Raw genomic sequence first — 21,966 nt, forward strand, 5'->3', positions numbered from 1 at the left:
TCTTCTCTAAACTGGTGAGCGGATTTCGTGCTGTAGATCATTACGGGGAAGAGCAGGAACGGACGAGTAATCCGTTCTTTATATTCTTTAGGATCAGCTCTGGCATTACCGGCGTTCTCACAAACAGGGGCAGCTGCTACTCCTTTGGTTAAAGACAAATTAGCCAATTGACCACAAAATACCTGACTTGTGCGCGCGTTCAGTGATCTGCCGAGGCTGTCTGTTTACAGAGTGAGTCCGGATCCACATCAAGCCAGGGGTGGGGCCGTCTCGCGTACGGTCACAAGAGCAACAACTCCTTGGCAATGACAGCCCTGGTAGGAGAGGGTATAATGAAGGAAATATGTGTGTGCGCGCGGGTGTGCCTGGGAGGGCTGCATCACATGCACAAACCCCTGATTGACTAGGTGGTCACCTCACTCCAAAATACCGTATGCCCTTTGGCATTCAGTACCTATTGTCTTCTGGGAGTTGTAGTATTGCTTCTGTTGTGCAAATTGAACTGACACGAACAATAACAGAAAAACCCAGAATTGGAAACATGGTATTGTGAAGACAGGGCACAAGACTGGCAATGCCGCCTCACCACCAGAAGCACTTGGTAACCTAAGTGGCGTGAGCTACACCCACCCCCTTCCTGGGCATGCCAACTGCTGCCCCCTCTGCGCAGTATACCTGGTATTCCCATAACTAGAATTGCAAGGAATGAGGGCATTTCACCCTTCATCTAAGCTTCAGCTAGGAGTGCGCCCCATATTCTTCTATGATATTGTGTGCTAGAACAGATGGTTGTGTCAGAAAAGATGCTCACCCACTTCTCTAATGAAACCCTAGGCCTGCTATGTGTGCTGCCCACCTATAGGGACTCTTGGTAAACGCCGATAATCCCTGATCTTTCAGGTTGTCTGAGCTGCTGCCTCTGCTGTGCTGCAATAACTGCGTGTGAACCATCCTCACTGAGGGCCACACCAAGCGACGGTGGCATTTCTGCATCGACTAACTAACGAGAGGAAACTGAGGCCCACCAACGAGCTGAAAGGCGGGAAATGTGGAGACACAGCATAAGGCCCTTCCTGGAAGAAAGGTGACCGCTTCATAACCACCGCGCACTGCTGACCTCAAGCAGGTCTGTGCAAGGCCCTCTCAGGTCTCTGTGTACACAGCGCTCCGCGCCATTGCTGGTCTGTCTCTTTAACCGCCTGAGTACTAGGCGTGACTATTGGTTTAACATGGGACTTATCTCACACTGTTACCCACAGGCTCGCTATTGAGCGTGTGTGCACTGCACAGGGTGGGCTATTTGCGGTCAGTGACAGTGGCGCGCTGGCGATGGATGACACATCAAGGCTCAGATTGGCCAAAGATAGCATGAGAAGAAGTTTTTAAAATTCGCATCTCAGCAATGGCCATAGGCTTTGATCCTCATAAGGGCAAAGTATTGCAAAGATGACACTTTAATGGTCTGGTGGCATCAAGCTCTAGCCCAATAGTTCCAGCGCCCTTCCAGAGGCCCGAGTATGCTTTAATTCAGCGCCAGGATACCCCCGGCGGGTGATAGTGTGCTCTGCAAACCCCTGTGGTGCATCCTAGTGATCATTACACATGGCTTTCAACAGTAAGAAGCAGAGACCGTGCAAATACTTGCACACGCAAAGACACTATCGGAGAATATTGTCCTACACTGTAACCCGTTCATACGACTTCTCACATTGAGATTTGTAAGACTATAAATCTGCTGTCCCCATGGCTTCTGCTGTGAGCAGTTAGTGCGGGCCTGTGGAGCACATGCACAGACTTGGTGGCACATTTTGTACTGCTAAGGATAGAATTTAATGTTCTGTTCACATTTGAGGTAGTCTGCCGTGCCAAAGGCACCACTTTCCTTTACGTTAGATTAAAGTATTTGATTTTCAGTTGCTTCCTATCTGACATTGTCACCTATACATCCAGTTTACCGACATTGCTGGTAAATGCCTGTGTCTGTCTGTGCTTGTGTGACGCGTGCACACTTTGGTTTGTATACACTTGCAGAGACGCAGACAAGAGTCTGACATTAGCATGTTGACATGTAACTCGCCATAGATACATCCAAGCGTCCTGCACACACATTAGACGTCGCTCATTGGCTATGGGCTTCTTGCTGCAAGTGCATTCTTACTGTCTACCACCCTTGCACAGCTTACATTTGTGAAGTGAGCATTCACTCCAAGTTGCCTCTTTGACCCAAATCGGTGGTGCTCATGTTATCGATCTTGGAAGAGAGAAGGACTGAGAGGACCTGCCAGGACTCAAACCTGTTACCAGGAGGTCAAGCACGAATCACTGCAGTGGATGCATTAGACTGAGCATGGTTGCCCCATTTAAGGGAGACCTCCAACCCCAGAATAGTAACTCTTTTTTTTTTAAACTCAAGAATGCTTGGTCCAGTAACCCCAAAATGTATTTCCTGTCCAACATTGAACCTATACATTTGAGGCCCTAATTGAAGTTGTCCTTTACTGTTAATCCTACTCTTTCCCTTCTCTCCCTTTCCAGTTCCTTCACGTACCCCATGGCTCGTATCCTCATTCCTTCCCAGGACCACTACTAATGTGGGGAAGGCCTCGGTCCGTGAAGCTCTTGCCGTAGTTTACAGCCCGACCCCTGCCTCTTTGGTGTCCTCGAGCATTCCTCCCACTTCCTCTCTCTGTTGAACTAGTCCTGGTTTCAGTAGGTTTTATGCCACCCCATGTGTAGATGCGTAGACGTGCAGGTTGTCCGATCTGTCATTGCGCAGCACCTGTGACCCTCTACAAGCAGTTCTGTAATGCAGAGAGAGTAACTATCCTCACTGCCTGCATTTGGTTATGTTCCTCTCTCTCCACTGCACAAATTCCTTCAGCTAACCCCTTTCTTCTTTCCTCCTCGGGCTTCCCTGATTTATTTCCGATCGCGGTCTCCTAATACCCCCTTCCGTAGTTTCCCCGTTTAACTCTCTCCTTGTCTGCCCCCTCGCACAAGTTATTTCCTATCATGATCTTATTTCTGCCCCTGAACCCTGAAAGACCCTTGGGCTTGCTTTTCATCTTGCTCATCCTGCTCATACTCCCCTGCACTCTCTTCGTTGTCTCCTACGAGGGAAGCTTGTGAACTTTGGGAGGTTCGACTGTTACTCTGCCCTAGGGCTGCGTTCTTGACTGTGAATTACTGCCCTGAGCCAGGGGCGTAACTAGGCCTGGGCAAAAATTCCGTTCGCGGAAATTGCGATAATTTGACATTTTTGCGTTCCGCGGAGAGCGCGAAAATGTCAAAAATTCCGGTTTCCGCAGCTTGGCGATAATTTGTTTCTTGCTCGCGCTGTAAAATGATACATTCTCGCGCGCGCGCGATCGCCTTACCTGAATCCCTGCGTTCGCCGACAAGTTTTCTTGATCCGGTCGCATTCTCCATGAGATGTTGTATTGTTTTTAGCCATTTGCGCTGTCTCGCGACAGTTCGCGCCCGCAGTGACGTCATGCGTCGCGCGATCACGTCTTTCTTCTCGCGATCATGCACCGCGAGAACAACTCAAAACAAGATGGCCGCGCCCGCAAGCAACCACATGGGTAAGTTGGCGACCCGCAACCATGCAGAAAATCTCGCGAACATGCCGGAAAAAAACTTCCGCATCTTCGCGATATTTCTGCTTGTTTGCGATAATTTTAAACATTCTCGCGATAGTTTGCGAAGGTTAATTCCGCAAATTCCGCCCACCCCTAGGCGTAACACAGGCCCCCGCATCCCCCGTGGTGCGGGGGGGGGTCCCCAAGCTCCAGGGGACCCCCTCAGCACAATGCTCCGGCCCGGGAGCTCCTGATCGAGCCCCGAGGGGGCTCCTCCACATACCTTGCAAGGGGGGGGGGCCCTCAAGTTTCGTTACGCCACTGCCCTGAGCACAGTGCCCCGAGGCCGACACCAGCGAGTAACCGCTGAGGCAGCAAGTTTGATGGTCCGAGCAGCAGATGAAATATTGTGTAGGGGAGAATTATTGCTGTCGGTCAGCTGGAAGCGTGCCCTGCCCTACAGCTAGTGAAGGTATAAGCAGCGTCATTGGACATTCGTTATGGCCATTACCCACCCCAACCCTCCCCCCTCCCGAAAAAACAAAACAAAAAACAAATGTGATCTCCATTTCAAATTTGAAAAAATGTGTATGTTGGCGTTGAAAATTTGTGTTTTTCACTTTTGCTTTTTTATACCATTGGCAATAGTGCTATGCAAATATGATACCTCCGCTGCAAGTAAAAAAACAAAAGTAAAAAACTTATTTTCAACGCCAACAGCTCTAACTTTAACTATTGCATTGTTTTACCATGCTTGTTTTACCATGGTCCTGTTCTCTAAGTGCCTCATGTCTGTGATTAATTTCCAAATTGAGGCTAGCTGAAGCTGTCTGAGATATTTTAAGGGTCTCTGGGTGTCTGCTATAGGTGTTCGAATGCACATTGAGTGCCTACAAGGGCTACCTGGGGGAGTGTATCATATTGCATTGCTGTTTATATTGCACTTTGCTTAACACTGGTGAATCTGTAAGGATAATTCATTATCAGGGAGGCAGCTGCTGTCTCTTCTTAGAGCTGTAGGTCTGAGATTGATTTACAGCTTCAGAAGTGCAGCAAAGGGTTAACACATTTTAAAATCCCTTTCTCTAGTCTGGGCAGGTGCTGGTAAACAATGAGTAATTGAATAGCAAATGTTACTTAAAAATGTAAATGAACTTTGCTGTGATGAAGCCTAGACACTTTCAGTTTCACTTTCCACTGTGAGGACACTGCCTGGAAATCCCCACAGCTAAGTTTCAAGATGTGTGACTTTCCATCAGTTCCCATGGATTGCTAATTATACCTTATGGCATTTTATTTTTCAATAGAGGGATATTATAGTAGGGCCTCAGTGAGTGAAGCAATTTAGTTCTCTGTTTCAATGTAGACTTTTTTGCGTATATTTTTGAATGTCTACAACTTCCACCCTCAACTTCTGGCTTTCCATCATCTCATTATGTCTTCTTTATTGTTGTTTATGGTGGTCCGTTTGGTATGGTGCATACACCCCAATTTAGGTGGGAGACTCCTCATTTTCTGAGCTTAAAAGATGCTGTTTGAGCTGTGTAGGAAAGTAGGTTTCTGTTGCAGTAACCCCCCCACTCTTTTTGCCAGATTTCTGATGCACTTTGACTGAGTGTGCCCTGGGTCCCTGCCAATCAGGTTCCCATGAATTGTGTTTTTTTTCCCAAAACTGTACCGTTAATTACACAATTGGCACCCCTATGTTTCACATGTAAGTCCCTTATAAAAGGTACCAGTGGTACCAAGGGTTTAGCAACCACAGATCATCTCTAAGGGCTGCAGCATGTATTGTGCCACCCTCAGAGAGCCCTTACCAAACACATACACACTGCAATGGCAGACTGTGTGCTTTGGTGCAGACAAAAACGTGAGTCGACATGGCACACATCCCAGTGTGCCATACCCACCAACCACTATAAGTCACCCCTCTAGCAGGCCTCACAGCCCTAAGGCAGGGTGCATTATATGACATGTGAGGGCAAAGCTGCATGAGCAATGTGCCTTTCCAGTGTCTGTGTCATTCACAGACATTGTAAGTGCAGTGTAATGTAATATAACTCATAAAGTGCAATTTTCTGCCCTGGGGCGTCTTGGCGCTATCGAAAATCTGACTAGACTAAGAGGGTAATTTAGTTGGAATATGCAGAAATGCATATAAAAAGACTTCTATTGCTGATTAAAAAGCCAGGTTTTTAAGGCTTTTCTAAAGGAGAGTAAGGAGGGGGCAGTTTTTAATGCTAATGGGAGATTGTTCCAAAGTATAGCAGTGGCCCTAAAAAAGCTTTTTCCACCCCAGGTAACTTATCTGAAAGGGGGGACGATCAGGTTCCTTGCATGGCCGGATCAGAGCGTCCTTGCTGGAACATACCATTTTAGTTTATTTTTTAAATGGTCTGGCCCAAGTCCATGCAAGGATTTATAGGCCAAGCAGAGAGCCTTAAAGCTGCATCTTTGTGTGACTGGCAGCCATATTAAGTACATGGGCTGGGAGTTTATCATTACGAACTCCACCGCTCCATGATGGCTTTACGGAATGCTAAGGAGTTTGGTAAAAACTCCTCAGTATAATAAACTCACACGGATGGCAGTGTTGGATTTAATACAAAATGCACTCAGAAGGCAATTTAAAGATCCCCTTGAAAAACGACTGACACACTAGTGTACAGCTGAATGGTTTGCACTAGCCTGCCACACACAGACATGTTTCTGACCACCTGATGTGGGAGACCTTGTGCTCCCATAGGTCATGGACAAAGGCTGCTTGGGGTGGAGGTGCTTCACACCTTCCCCCAAGCAGGAACAGCATTCAGAGCGGTGAACCTCAAAGGCTTCCTTCCCTTTGATCTACTAACCAGGGCCTCTCCAGCTAGGGATGCCCACCCCCCTGACAAATTCCCACTTTTTTCAGCAAAGTGGGCGAGAAAATTAGCAGTCAGGAGAGGTGTGTTCCCTCTCTGCCAGGACCACCGCTAAGGTGCCCTGGAACGAGGTTACCCGATCCTTAGAAAATCCTCCATCTTGAATGGAAGGATGTGATCCAATTAGGTTAGGGGGATGCCCCCTGCCCAAAGGGAAAGGACGTTATAAGGGTGTAGTCACCCTAAAGGCAAGTAGCCTATTGGCTAACATCTGCCAGTCCTTGTAACACCCCTAAATTCAGTATTTAGGGGCACCCCTGTCTCTTGTTTCTCTAGCCTGCGAAGAAGACACCACCTGTCACGTGCCCAGCAACTTCCAAGAACCCCAGGAACACTGCCCATCTTTGATAAAAAACAGATCTCCCAAGGACAGTGGCCCTGTCCAGAAAGAAAGTCAATTTTCAAGAATGCCTGATCCAGCTGGATCCGTGATCCTGACCCACTCTGCAACGGACGCCCATGGCCCGAGTTCGAGCGGCTCAACTGTCCAGTGAAGTCTCTCCAGTGATCCTGACCTCATCTCCCTCGGTGGCCTACCTCTCCTGGATCCCACAAAGTCATCTGCAAACTCTACACGAAAGGTCCCGCCTGACCTCGACCGCTTCCAACTCGGAATATCCGACATCCAAAGGGTATCCCTGCATCCTCAGCCCTCTGGCCTTGGGGAGCTCAACAGATGGTGCCTCGACCTCCCCCAAAAGTCCAACTTACCTGCCCAGCCAGTGGTCACCCAGCCTCCTGGCTCGAGCCTGCAGCTTCTTTGTGGAACCGACAACCTCCATTGAAATGCATTGGGCACCTGACGCTGATTTTGCACCCTGCACCCGGCCGCACCTGTGCGGCTCGTGGTGTAGCTTTGGTGCTGCCTTGTGGCCCCTACCAGGCTGAACTTAACACCCAGGCCTTGTGACCTGAAACCGTGGGTACTTACCTGCAAACCGTGCCTCTCCTATGTACCCTCCCATTCTACATTGATTTACATTGGGCCCAGTGACCTCTGCACCCGTGCCGCCTCAGTGCCAAAGGTGATGCAGTACTTACCTGAAACTGAACCTTGCCCAGAATTGGTCAAAATCTCTGAAGACTGGGATTGTAAATTGAGTACTTACCTGCTAATGCTTAACCCTGTTTTCCTATCATAGGATTACATTGCATTCTAGCTATTGCATACAAAAGTCTATCTGTTTCTATTTCAAAGTTCTACTGTGCTAAACTGATTTTACCAAAGTATTTCAATTATTGTAAAGCATTTTTTACTGTTTTGCAAAACAATTCCAAACTGCATTTTAAAAGCATTGATACTTTTAAACTGTTACTAACCTGCAACTGAGTTCATTTGGATCTAAAAATAAAATAACAAAGTAATAACTTTTTATACAAACCAATTGCTCTGGATTCATTCTTTGAGTATGTGATATATTTCTTATGTAAGTGTGTACAATAAATGCTTAACACAGCCCTCTGATAAGCCTAACCGCTCGATCATACTACCACAAATAGAGCTATTAGTATTATCTACTTAAGCCTCTGTAAGCCTTTGGGGATTCACTGGACTCTGCACACACTATACCTTACTTTGTTTAATATATACAGAGCCAGCTTCCTACAAGCTGTATCTCTTTAAACTACCTTGATAGCAGTGCAATTTCAGGGGGACATTGTATTCCCCAATTTGGGTGCCGATTCCAATCCTGTAAAACCCGGGTACGAATGGTCGTACGGAGCGTATTCTCCGTACGACTCGTACCCGGGAAATCCACCTTACAAACCAGCAAGTACGATTCGTACAGAAATACCATTTCCGTACGAATCGTACAAAACTATGTATGGCTAAAAAATACCAACAATTCTGATCTGGGACATCGCGTACGTGATGTCTGGACGGAGTCAGGCAGCGTTTTACGGACCAGCAAGTACGATTCGTGCCTACGTCACTCCGCACGGCTCATTTTTTACGGCAGCCAAAAACTCCTGGGAAATTGAGGAGGACACGAAGAAGGAGCACCGGTACGCGATGGACAGCCATGGACCCCATCCTACATGTCATCCCGGCCCTCCTAGCCTACGACCTGGTGCACCGCAACCGCCGCGCACGCGGCAGAAGGTTAGAACAACACCCAGGGACAAAGGGGGGGCGAGGGGCAGGAAACATAACCTCTACCTAATTTAAAAAATACCATAAACTGTACATACATTATCTCCAGGGTCTGGTCACTTCGGGGGGCGTGTCCACCAATCCCTGCGTCCCGCTACAACGGCAGTGGGCGTGTACGCGTACCCGTCACCACTACAATGGTGGTACGGGCCGTACCCACGCCCTCAGAGCGTGGGTACGGCCCATACCACCATTGTAGTGGTGATGTAGGGGCACGGGCCATACCCACGCCCTCAGAGCGTGGGTACGGCCTGTACCACGCGTACCCCTACATCACCACTACAATGGTGGTACGGGCCGTACCCACGCTCTGAGGGCGTGGGTACGGTGCGTACCCCTACATCACCACTACAATGGTGGTACGGGGCGTACCCACACCCTCAGAGCGTGGGTACGGCCCGTACCACGTGTACCCCTACATCATCACTACAATGGTGGTACGGGGCGTACCCACGCCCTCAGAGCGTGGGTACGGCCCGTACCACCATTGTAGTGGTGAAGTAGGGGTATGCATGGTACGGGCCGTACCCACGCTCTGAGTGCGTGGGTACAGCCAGTACCACCATTGTAGTGGTGATGTAGGGGTACGCACCGTACCCATGCCCTCAGAGCGAGGGTACGGCCCGTACCACGCGTACCCCTACATCACCACTACAATGGTGGTACGGGCCGTACCCACGCTCTGAGGGCGTGGGTACGGCGCGTACCCCTACATCACCACTACAATGGTGGTACGGGCCGTACCCACGCACTCAGAGCGTGGGTACGGCCCGTACCCCTACATCACCACTACAATGGTGGTACGGGCCGTACCAACGCTCTGAGGGCGTGGGTACGGCCCGTACCGCCATTGTAGTGGTGATGTAGGAGTACGCGTGGTACGGACCGTACCCAACCTATGAATGCGGGGGTATGGACCGCATCACCCGTATCCCTAGGGCACCAGTACATTTGTGATACAAGGCGTACACACGCCACGAATGTTGGCTTAGGGCTTGGTGCAGCATATAACCAGTATATTGGGGTGTGTTCATGGCCAGGACAGCAGTGTACTGCACCAAGGGTGCGGGTGGGTGGGTGGGTGTCTGCCTAGGATTCTCAGCAGTGGACAAAGACATGTGAGGTGTGGGTGCAGAGGAATACCAGCAGTGGACAGAGACATGTGAGGGGTGGGTACAGAGGAATACCAGCAGTGGACAGAGACATGGGGGTGGGTGCCTATTACTCCCAGCAGTGGACAGAGACATGTGAGGGGTGGGTGCAGAGGACTACCAGCAGTGTACAGAGACATGTGAGGGGTGGGTGCAGAGGACTACCAGCAGTGTACAGAGACATGTGAGGGGTGGGTGCCTATCACTGCAAGCAGTGGACAGAGACATGTGAGGGGTGGGTGCCTATCACTGCAAGCAGTGGACAGAGACATGTGAGGGGTGTGTGCAGAGGAATACCAGCAGTGGACAGAGACATGTGAGGGGTGGGTGCAGAGGAATACTAGCAGTGGACAGAGACATGTGAGGGGTGGGTGCAGAGGACTACCAGCAGTGGACAGAGACATGTGAGGGGTGGGTGCCTATCACTGCAAGCAGTGGACAGAGACATGTGAGGGGTGTGTGCAGAGGAATACCAGCAGTGGACAGAGACATGTGAGGGGTGGGTGCAGAGGAATACTAGCAGTGGACAGAGACATGTGAGGGGTGGGTGCCTATCACTCCCAGCAGTGGACAGAGACATGGGGGTGTGTACATCATTATCAGATGACCACAACTCCATGGGTGGATGTACGCATCCCTAATTTTCGACTCTGTTGATAGTGCCATAACAACACATCACTGACAGCAGTGTCCCACTCCCATGAGGATGGATGTCTTTCCCCCACTGCATGACACACCACATGTGGGTATGAGGACAAATGACACATGCATACCCACCCCTGGCGGATGCAGCACAATACACACACAGAGACCATGCCACAAGACTGTATAGTCATGTCAATTGCTAATAAAGTAAGAGAGCCAAAGGGTACACACACTGTCACGCTCATCCCAGGGCTGATAGGAATGTACAGGTGCTGGGACAGCCACCAAGATGTTTTCTCTCATGGAAGGAATAGGGTGGAGTTCCCACAGATACAATGCCAACAATTGTGAGTCAGGTGCCCAAATACCCTGCAGAACAAGTACCATATGTGTGCTAGGCTGGGATGACACACATGCATAGTGCGGAAAAGGGACAATTTCTCCATGAAGGCATGGCAACATACTCAATACACAAGTACAGTGACTAGCAAGGATGACACAGACGATGCAGCCGGAGACATTGCTGAGCAGGCATGGCCATAGTTGAAGGGATCCGTCACCAACAAAGGAAATGTAGACACAGGTCAGCACAATAATTGTGCAACTCCCTGCAGGGAAGATGTCAGGTGCCACAGAGGACGGTACACTCCTTGGGACAATGTCTCCAAACACAAATAGCACACACGACCAAAGATTCTTTGCAGAGACCTTGTGATGGCACGCAGATACCATGGTCCACCCCATGAGCATCAGACTACAACATTTCCATGAAACATAACACATTACCACAACCCCAACTCCTGGAGCATCAGCACCAACATCAATACCTGAAATGCAATAGTGTTCAAAGTAAAAAGAAAATGCTTTATTCAGCATTAATGAAAAATTAGTAAAGGACACTATTTACAAAGGCCAATGGCCAGTCCAGATCAGAAGTCCTTGGGGGGACACATGGCCAGCGTCTCCCCTAGCTTGCCTGCACATTAGAACCCTCAGGTTTGTCGACTGGGGGGGGGGGGCATCATGTGGGGAAGGACCAGGCAACGCAGGGACAGGAGATGTAAGGGTAGGTGTGGTGGGTGCAGGGCTGGACGCGTCCACCACAGGGGGTGGGGCAGCGCCAAAGGTGGAGGTGAGCTCGGCGCTGCACACTTCTGCCAGGCCGTCCAGAGTATCCCCTGCACCCGAAGAAACCACAGGCACAAAGGAGGGGGATCGGTGGGATGGGGTGCAGCGCTACTGGGGGAGGGGGTGGACAGGGGGGGACTCAACTCCCCTACCCATGGAGTGCCTTGCCCGTTTGCGGGCTGGTGAGCCAGTGGGGCTGAGGCCCAGCACAGCCAAGTAGCTCTCTTTGTCAGACTGTGTGGCAGGGGAGCCGAGGGGAGTGCCTTTGGAGGGACTGGGTAGTGAGGCATGCGGACACAGACTGTGGCTGCGTGTATGCCTGTGTGCCCCAGACCCAGTGGGTGTGCCTTTATCCCCCTGAGTGTGCGTGCCAGGAGGTGTGTGCCTGCCCTTACGTGTTTGTGTGCTGCCTGTGTCTGGTGGGGTGCATGCCTGGGAATGTCTGGGTGTGCATGGGACAGGCATGGGAGTGGGAAGTGTGGATGGTGCAGGGGTAGGGGGGGTACGAAGCGCTGCAGGAGACTCACTGCTGCTGTTAGTGAAGAGTCCATGGACCTCAGCAACACCCGTTGGTCAGACATCGCTGCTGACATGCCCTCCATGAACAACACCATCTGTGTCAGCAGTGTGGTGTGGCCATGGAGGACATTCAGCATCGATGTCTGGCCAACCTGCAACTGCCGCTGAATGTCCACAGACTCTGCAGTGAGGGCAGCAGGGGGGGCAGGGGCAGGGGGTGCGGTGCCTGGCACGAAGGAGACATGGTGGTGCCCTGCACGGACAGAAGGGACCGGAGCAACTGGGAGGGCGGTGATGGGAATGGAGGGGGCGGTGACAGATGTTGTGGTGCTGCCAGGTGTTGTAGCAGCCTCCGCCCCCTCGAGGAGTTCAGCCTCGGACCCGTCAGCATCGTAGTCGGTGTCGCCACCAGACAGGTCCTCCGCCTGACTCCCCTCGCCCTCCGTGCGACTTGCTCCCGCAGACTCGCCAGCAGTGGTGGCACCGGTGCTGGATCCCTCCTCCAGGTCCGTGCAGGTGTCTCCCTCGGTGTCCTCCGATGATGCTGTGGGCAAGGTGAAGATACAGAAAATAATCAGTCACCTGTATACATCTGACACCTGAGTCCAAACAAAATATGTCACAGTGCATATCAGTAACATCTAGAATACTCCGCACATATATAAGCCCTGCACTCCCCAGTTGGTTGACCCACCATGCCACTTGGAAACAAGGAAAATTAGGACACAACAGCAAATTACTTGATATCGAATTAAACTGAGAAGCTAGTGTCTGGGAACAGTTGAGCACAGCAAGACTATGAAGGCATGCCACCTCTTGTTCACTGTGAACGAAACAGTATTGGTGCACCCAAGGCCAAATAACAGACCTCAATGCTGAAGGTGTCCCCAGACTCAGAGACCTGTGAGTACTTTGGAAACCCAAACGAAATACATTGTGATCCCTTGGGAATAACAACACTTTACACAATCTCCATGTTTAGAATGTGTGAATGTGCCACTTTGTGAACAGGACACACATGTGCCTGTATAAAAGAAGTCACACAATGAGGTGCACACAAAACTACATTTACACAGTCATTTATGAGCTGCCAGCCTTATTCAAATAAGCCACTGTTAGGAAGAAATGGGGTTTCAGTAAGTACATATACATGGCACCACGGTGGTCTGGATGACTTGACACTCGTAAGTTGGTATCAGCAACAACCAAGGACTTACCCAAATGCAACCACACTGTGGGAACATGTATATGTATAATCTGAAAACAAGTGTTATTCGAACTGTGCCTTCCTTTAAAATGTGCCAGCGTGTCCCGGGAAAGTGTAAATGTGGCTTCTTGTGCACTTCCTTGGAAGACATCTGTCATGCAGGCACATTATTGTCCTTCACAACAAAACATCAAAGTCAATCATTGAAAAAATTGAGACATGTTGACAAGTGTAGTGAGTGCCAAGGTACAAGTCTTCTTGACTAACAACTTGAATCATGGCACCTGTCACATGGCCATCCGTACCATGATGACACAGTTGGAAACACATCTGACCCACTGCTTGTCATGTGGAGTGGCACACATGTCCAAACACAGGACAATGCATAAGCTAATGGGCCTCAATTGTGTCGGAATAAGGAGCACCTGCACTGAGGAGACACCCTCATGGGCACCAAGAATGTCCACACAGATGTCAGCACACAAAGACCAAACTACGTAGCATCTGGACCACCCACTGGTGCCAAAAATGGATGAGCAGGAACCATGTATTTTAACTTTTGACACATGCTGCAAAGCACAAACATTAAACCCAGCACAACATGACTTGGTCACTGCATATTGAGTGTCTGTCCAGACAATTATCACACACAGGTCAGACCTGGCAAGGAGACATGAGGTTTGGACATGTAGGCCTTGCCCGCACAAACCCCCCATACCTGAGACAATGTGATTGAGACAGATCAAGAAGTTACATCTCTTAATCTGGGTTTACTAAAATGTGCATCAAGATCTCCTAAATATACTCCACATCACCTGGTGAGGCTGCCAACACATATTTGTGACAAACAACCATCAACAGATAGTTGTACATAGACACACAGGCACTGCCCAGTGTGAGGATGCACAAGACAAATGGGGCCACCCTGTACAGTGGACACATGTAGCACACTTTACATAAATAAAAATGAGGCCAGGGAACAATGCCACAGAGGCCAACCTATGCTGAACACACAGAGAATGAGCACAGTGTTGGATGACACACATGATTCCGAGGCAAGGGTGTCTCAGGGGACTGTAGTGGGCACACTGCTCCATGGTCCTGGAATGATCTGACTGTAACATGAGCAACCGTCCCGGCACTATGCATATCACCCACTCCTGCACATCAAGTCTGAGGCCACAACAGCGGTCATGCATGCTGCAAATCTGTTTATTTGAAACCTCACACTCCTATGTTGAGACTCAGCATCAGTGCCAACAATTATGGACCCCCAAATGACTGAACAGGACAGGGCACAAGCAAGGTACCAAGAACAAGGTGCCCCCTAGTGTATTGCCGCGCTGCATAGTACTGCCGCAGGACAGTAGCGCGCTGCGCTAGCGAAATACACTTTTTAAAATAATAATTCCTAATTTTGGTATTTGGGTTTAATATAATTTATTTTACCTGGATTTTAATTGCGCTGTGATCGCGCACGCTGCCCCCCACTTGCATTTTAAAACATCGCATTGGCGAGCAACTCACCGCTTCTAGAGCGGGCCCCGGATCATCTAGGACGCCATATTCGTTGAGGAAGCGCCGTTTTTCGGCGCCATCTTCGTCAGTAGCGCTCTAGCGCTCACGCGCTTGGGAGGAGAGCCTTCATAAGCCGCAGACTCAGGTGGGTTTAGCCTGGAACAAGGTGCCACCTAGGGTATTGCCGCGCTGCATAGTACTGCCGCAGGACAGTAGCGCGCTGCGCTAGCGAAATATACTTTTTAAAATATTAATTCCTAATTTTGGTATTTGGGTTTAATATAATTTATTTTACCTGGATTTTAATTGCGCTGTGATCGCGCACGCTGCCCCCCACTTGCATTTTAAAACATCGCATTGGCGAACAACTCACCGCTTCTAGAGCGGGCCCCGGATCACCTAGGACGCCATATTCGTTGAGGAAGCGCCGTTTTTCGGCGCCATCTTCGTCAGTAGCGCTCTAGCGCTCACGCGCTTGGGAGGAGAGCCTTCATAAGCCGCAGACTCAGGTGGGTTTAGCCTGGAACAAGGTGCCACCTAGGGTGTTGCCGCGCTGCATAGTACTGCCGCAGGACAGTAGCGCGCTGCGCTAGCGAAATACACTTTTTAAAATAATAATTCCTAATTTTGGTATTTGGGTTTAATATAATTTATTTTACCTGGATTTTAATTGCGCTGTGATCGCGCACGCTGCCCCCCACTTGCATTTTAAAACATCCGATTGGCGAACAACTCACCGCTTCTAGAGCGGACCCCGGATCACCTAGGACGCAATATTCGTTGAGGAAGCGCCGTTTTTCGGCGCCATCTTCGTCAGTAGCGCTCTAGCGCTCACGCGCTTGGGAGGAGAGCCTACATAAACGGGTCATGAGGACGCGCAGCGGTAACGCGCAGCGGGAGCGCCTGATGAGCGCCGGAGGAGCGCCAGAGGAAAGCCCGTTTGCGCCCGTTTGCGCACGATAGGGCCTCGGGCTCAGACACTCTGCTCAGGTAAGAGTCTATACTCGTGATGACCTTCTAGCTTTCAAGGGAACAATCATTTCCCGGTGCTTACATACGCTAGACCTGACGAAAGGCCACCGAGCATGTAATCATTGCCCTTTTCAAGTATCGGAACAGGCTTTTGACGAGACTAAACAGACTACAACCCTGTCCCTGCCTGGACATAAGGAGGAAATTTCACTCTTAATCACCCTCGGAGATCTCGACGCCCTGTTTCTTGTGGAGACTTGGCTGGGGGAACATTCTGGACCAGATCTGGTCGAGGCACTACCCCCAGGATACATAGTACAGCATAAAGACCATCCAGGGAGGGTAGGAGGAGGGATTGCAATTATCCATAGGGAGAATATAAGCTGCCGACTACAGGACACTAGGATTCAGGGATGTGAAAGTACACATTTCACCCTCCATCCCTCATGTGAGAGCTCGATAGCAGGGATGTTGAGCTATCGACCACCAGGCCCCCTCGGCACATTTCACGAAAGCCTGCTGGAGGCGGTGATAGGAGGGGTTTGCACGGTCACGAACTTCCTGCTACTAGGAGATTTCAACCTCCATTTTAACAAGCTAGGAGATAGGGCAGCGAAAGACTTAGAAAATGACCTAGAGAGCTATAACCTTAATCTTAAGGTTCGGCGCCCCACGCACAAGTCAGGAAATACTCTTGACCCCATTTTTACTAACATTGCGACTATAACAGTCCTGGAGCCTTACCCTGTCCCCTGGTCGGATCACTCGGTGATTCCTTTTCACTGGAGAATTTCCAGGATGAGTACTACTACTTCCTCAGACAGAGGACTAATAAGATCTTGGACAAAACTTGACGTGGACGAATGAAAGGGACTGTTAGAAAGCAGTAAGCCACTGGATAATCCTAATGTGGAAGGGGCTGTCAATAATTTTAATCAGTGGATTACCCAATCCCTAGATAAGCTTATACCGAAAAAACCCTCAACAATTAGGAAGGGAGAGCTGAAACATCCATGGTTTACCTCAGACTTAAGGTTACTAAACAAGAATGTAAAAGGGCAGAACGCCACTGGCGGAAGGATTTTAGCGTGGAAAGGAAGATCAGTTACAAAGCCACACTGAAGAAATACAAAACTACTCTTATTACCACTAAAACTGCATTCTTTGCGAACAAAATCGAATCCGCCGCCAATGCCCCCAGGGAAATGTTTAAGATTGTAAAGCTCCTGACAAAAATCCCAGATCCCCCGGTAAAAGCAGACGAGCAGGACACAAGATGTGATGACATGGCGAACTACTTTCAGACTAAAATACATAAAATTCTTGAGACGATCCCGGTATCGGACCCGGCCTCACATCATAGGGTACCTCCTCCGGAGGAAAGAAGTGAATGCCCAACACTCTCCGAGTTTGCCCCCCTCACAGAAGAGCTTCTCCCCTCTCTGATGAGGAGTATAAAAAGTGGATCACCACGAGACCCAGTCCCCATGAAAATACTCAACCAGGCACTTCCAACCATCAGCAAACCGGTAATTAAGATGGTTAACACCTCCCTGGAATCGGCTACGGTCCCAAAGGCATGGAAAGTGGCCATGGTTAGATCCCTGATTAAAAAGCCGAACCTCGACCCAGGAGACCCGGCTAACTATCGCCCGGTATCCTTGTTACCTGGGATGGGGAAATTAACCGAAAAAATTGATAAACACCCAATTGGCGGCATTTCTGGAGAAGTACAATCTTCTCCATCCATCCCAGACGGGGTTCAGGAAGGGACAAGGCACCGAGACAGCACTGTTGAGGGTGGTAGAAGAGGCCAGAAGGATTTTGGATGCAGGTGGCAGCGCGGCCATTATCCTTCTGGACCTCAGTGCCGCCTTCGACACGGTAAGTCATCATCTGCTGCTGGCTCGACTCCGAAACATCGGGGTAACCGGGAAAGCCTTGGAGTGGCTGAGATCCTTTCTGGAGGAAAGATATTTTCAGGTGTTTTAGGGTAACAACTGCTCTCGCCTGTTAGCGTTACAGTGTGGGGTACCACAGGGGTCGTCCCTCAGCCCCACACTGTTTAATGTCTACATGGCCCCGTTGGCGGAACTAGTTGCTCCGTTTGGCATCCAGTTGATAAGCTACGCGGATGACACCCAGCTGGTGTTTTCCCTGCAACAAATAGATGCCCCCCCGAACAATCTGGCTAATTGTTTGGAGGTGGTAGTAAACTGGATGAATTTGTCTCAGCTCAGACTTAACGGAGGAAAAACCGAGCTGATGCTCTTAGGAAAGCAGGATATCCCCGACTGTCTAGCTTGGCCCGCTTATATGGGTGCCATACCACCGCCCAAGCCGGAAATAAAGAGTTTAGGCTTCTGGCTCGACAACGCTTTGTCCTTCGAAACTCAAGCCAGAAAGACCTCTGCAGTTTGTCATGGGATACTCAAATCCCTGCGCAAAATCCTGCCCCAACTTCCTGAAAAAGCAAGGAAGACCGTAGTTCAGTCCTTGGTTTTATCACGAATTGACTACGGGAATGCTATATACCTTGGGGCACCGGCATCCACTTTTAAAACCTTACAAGTGGCTCAGAACTATGCTGCCAGGATTTTGACTGGAACTAGTCGATATATGTCGGCGAAGCCAGCTCTAAGATCGCTTCATTGGCTCCCGGTGAGGGAACGGGTGCGATTTAAATCCCTATGCATCACATATAAGATCATGCATGGAGAAGGCCCTTCCATTTTGGAAAATATGATAAGTCCCTATAGGCCCCAACTTAATCTCCGCTCGAGTGAACACAACCTGGCAATCATTCCCAGGATAAAGCGAGCCGCTCGGGCGGCCGGCTCTTTTCTCTGCAAGCAGCAAGAGAATGGAATGCCCTCCCATGTAATTTGAGGCAGGAACAGACCTTCCTTCAGTTCAGGAAGAAACTTAAAACCTTCTTATTCCCCAGAAATTAGCTCGTAGTAGGAATGTAGATCGGACTAGCCCAGGGTCACCGTTGCCAAGAGCGCTGGGATGCCTACGGGTAGCCATGGCTATATAAGTGATTTTACAATTACAATTACAATTACAACACATGTCACAGACAACACCCACACATGATGCAGAAAGCAGTGTGCACTTGGATTAACTGGCAGGCCTAGATGACCATGTGCAATAGTGATTACACACAGACCAGGGTACACATGTCAAGGAGGGGAAGGGAGGAAAAACAGCACCGGTCGACTTGGGGGAACAGACATGTACCTACCCCCTCCTTGCTGCTGTCCCTCCTGTAACCGCCTATCCATGTCAGGGAAGACCACCGCCAGGACACGCTTCATCAGGTGGGTCAGGCGTCGGTGCCCGCCGTGGGGGCGTGGAGGTGAGTATTTCAGCTGGACCCGGGCGATCCTCCGGGTCCAGCACCAGATGTCCTGCCAGCGTTTCCTCACTTGGGCTAGGCGCCGACTGCGACCCTCCACCGATATCACGGCCCTGACGGCCCGCTTCCATATCTTCCCCTTCTCGTAGGCAGTTACATGTGAGGATGCCAAAGTGAGACCATCACTACACCTGTTCCATGTCACAGAGACACACATTTGAACATCTTTGATATGTTGAACAGGGCATAGTATGCTGCCAACGAATAGCACCTTTGTCATAGGGACATTAGCCTCTGTGTAAGCCCCAATGCACTACATGGCATTGAAAGTACACAGGTGGCATGAGGGGTGCCACACACTCCCTGATCATGGCACACACTGTGCATCACAAGCAACACCGGGCTGATGGACAGCACCTCAAAGCAGTCACATGCCCCGGGCCACTGACGCAACCTCAGCAGAGTACACAGACACACACAGGCACAGATCAATCACCTGCCATTGGCATCAGCGGATACAAACCTCACTCTGCACATGTGCCACTTGCCTGTGGGGTGTCACAGGTGTGGGGCTAGCTCAGCAAGTCAGACATACAGCACGGCTTACTTCTCACATCAGATAGGTAGAGATGTTGCCTCCTCCATGCAGCTGTGGTGCAACACTCCACATAGACACTCACCCACATGACAAGGAACATTCACACACATCAATGTCCAGGGGGCGAACACATCATTTGGACACTCTCACCACAGCTCCACTCAACTCACACACATCTGTGGGTACAGTCACTTGTCACACCGGGGGGACTACTGAATCACCTCAGGACTATAGAACAAAAACAAAAATGGCCCGAAGGATTAGCCAGGCTGAATGTACCATGCACTATGCAGTGAATGTCACAGTAAGCACAATGCAAGTGAGGAGTGCACACATGAACTACATCATGCTCTGCATGAGAGACATAAGCCACCCCCCCCCCCCTGGGACCCACTCTTTACAACATTGCATGTGTGTCACACCTGGATACAATGCCAGAAGTCACAAAAAAGGTGCACAGTCAAAGGTAGTGGAGTCAGCACTCACCTGCTCCCCTGGTCTCCCATACAGGCTGGGGTACTGTGGGAGGATGACATCAAGCAATGCCTCATTCTCCTCATGGGTGAAAGGCTGTGCACTCTCCACAGACCTTGACATGGTGCCAGAGGAAGCACAGACAGCAGCAGTGGTGTCGACTGAAAGGTTGTGCAGGCAAGTGCCCTCTCATGGGATCTGCCTGACTTATATCTGCCTTGCTGGGGTCTTTCATTCACAGGAGTACAGAGTGATTGGTCAGACTCATTTGCATCCTACGTTTCCTCCAATCTCTTTAAACATACACCAGTGACAGCATTTGCATGGTTCAAATTAGCAGCATCATGTCAAGTCAACAACCACTTTGCAACAATGTATTTTGTGGCCAACTGACTTTTCAAGGCCACCTGATGGAAAAATTTGAACATAAAACTCGGTATCCATGACAACCAGCATGCATTTATGGCCTAAAACTTGTCCCTTATGTGTCCCCTATGTAATTTTCAAATCCCCACACAGGTACGGTGCGTTTCACACGTACGCGTAGGCACTGGGAGTACACGTACGTGTACTGAGGTAGTACACGTACGTGTACTGCCAGTGCCTACACGTACGTATACACGTACGTGTAGGCACTGGTAGTACACGTACGTGTACTACCTCAGTACACGTACGCGTAGGCACTGGGAGTACACGTACATGTACTACCAGTGCCTACACGCACTAGTTGTACACGTACGTGTACTGAGGCCTACGCGTATGTGTACTGAGGTAGTACATGTACATGTACAACTAGTGCGTACACGTACGTGTACTACCTCAGTACACGTCCGTGTACTCCCAGTGCCTACGCGTACGTGTACTGAGGTAGTACACGTACGTGTACTACCAGTGCCTACACGTACGTGTACACGTAGGCACTGTACCTCAGTACACGTACGTGTACTCCCAGTGCCTACGCGTACATGTACTGAGGTAGTACACGTACGTGTACTACCAGTGCCTATGCGTAAGTGTACTGAGGTAGTACATGTATGTGTACTACCAGTACGTGTACTGAGGTAGTACACGTATGTGTACTACCAGTGCCTACGGTATGTGTACTACCAGTGCCTATGCGTATGTGTACTGAGGTAGTACACATACGTGTACTACCAGTGCCTATGCGTATGTGTACTGAGGTAGTACACGTACGTGTACAACTAGTGCATGCACGTACGTGTACTACCTCAGTACACGTACATGTACTCCCAGTGCCTACACGTACGTGTACTGGTAGTACACGTACGTGTACTACCAGTGCCTACACGTACGTGACTACTTAAATTTTGTAATCTGGTGGGTGGGCGGCGACGACCTTCAGCGCAGCGGTGGCGCAGCGCTTTCTACCTCCCTGCCAAAAGTCATAATTAGGCCCTAGGAGGTTAATTATAAACATAAAGATTGATAATGGTGTTTAGACAAAATATCACATTCAAAATATTGGAACACGTGAATTTATCGGAAAAAATATTGTCATCCAAAAATATTTGTCAAGAATCTCATTTGTTTTGGGTGTGTAACATAGTAACATTGTTTTTAAGAATATTGTTGTTTGTAATATTGTTTTCAGTAATATATTTGTAAAAATATTGCTTTTTAATTATTTACATGTGTTTTGGTAAAAATATAAATGTTATGTGTCACTATTGTTGGTATAATTGTTTTTTTTTTTTTAATATAGCTATATGTGAATA

Source organism: Triturus cristatus, chromosome 2_1 (genome assembly GCF_964204655.1).
Source record: "Triturus cristatus chromosome 2_1, aTriCri1.1, whole genome shotgun sequence".
In the NCBI taxonomy this organism is placed as follows: Eukaryota; Metazoa; Chordata; class Amphibia; order Caudata; family Salamandridae; genus Triturus; species Triturus cristatus.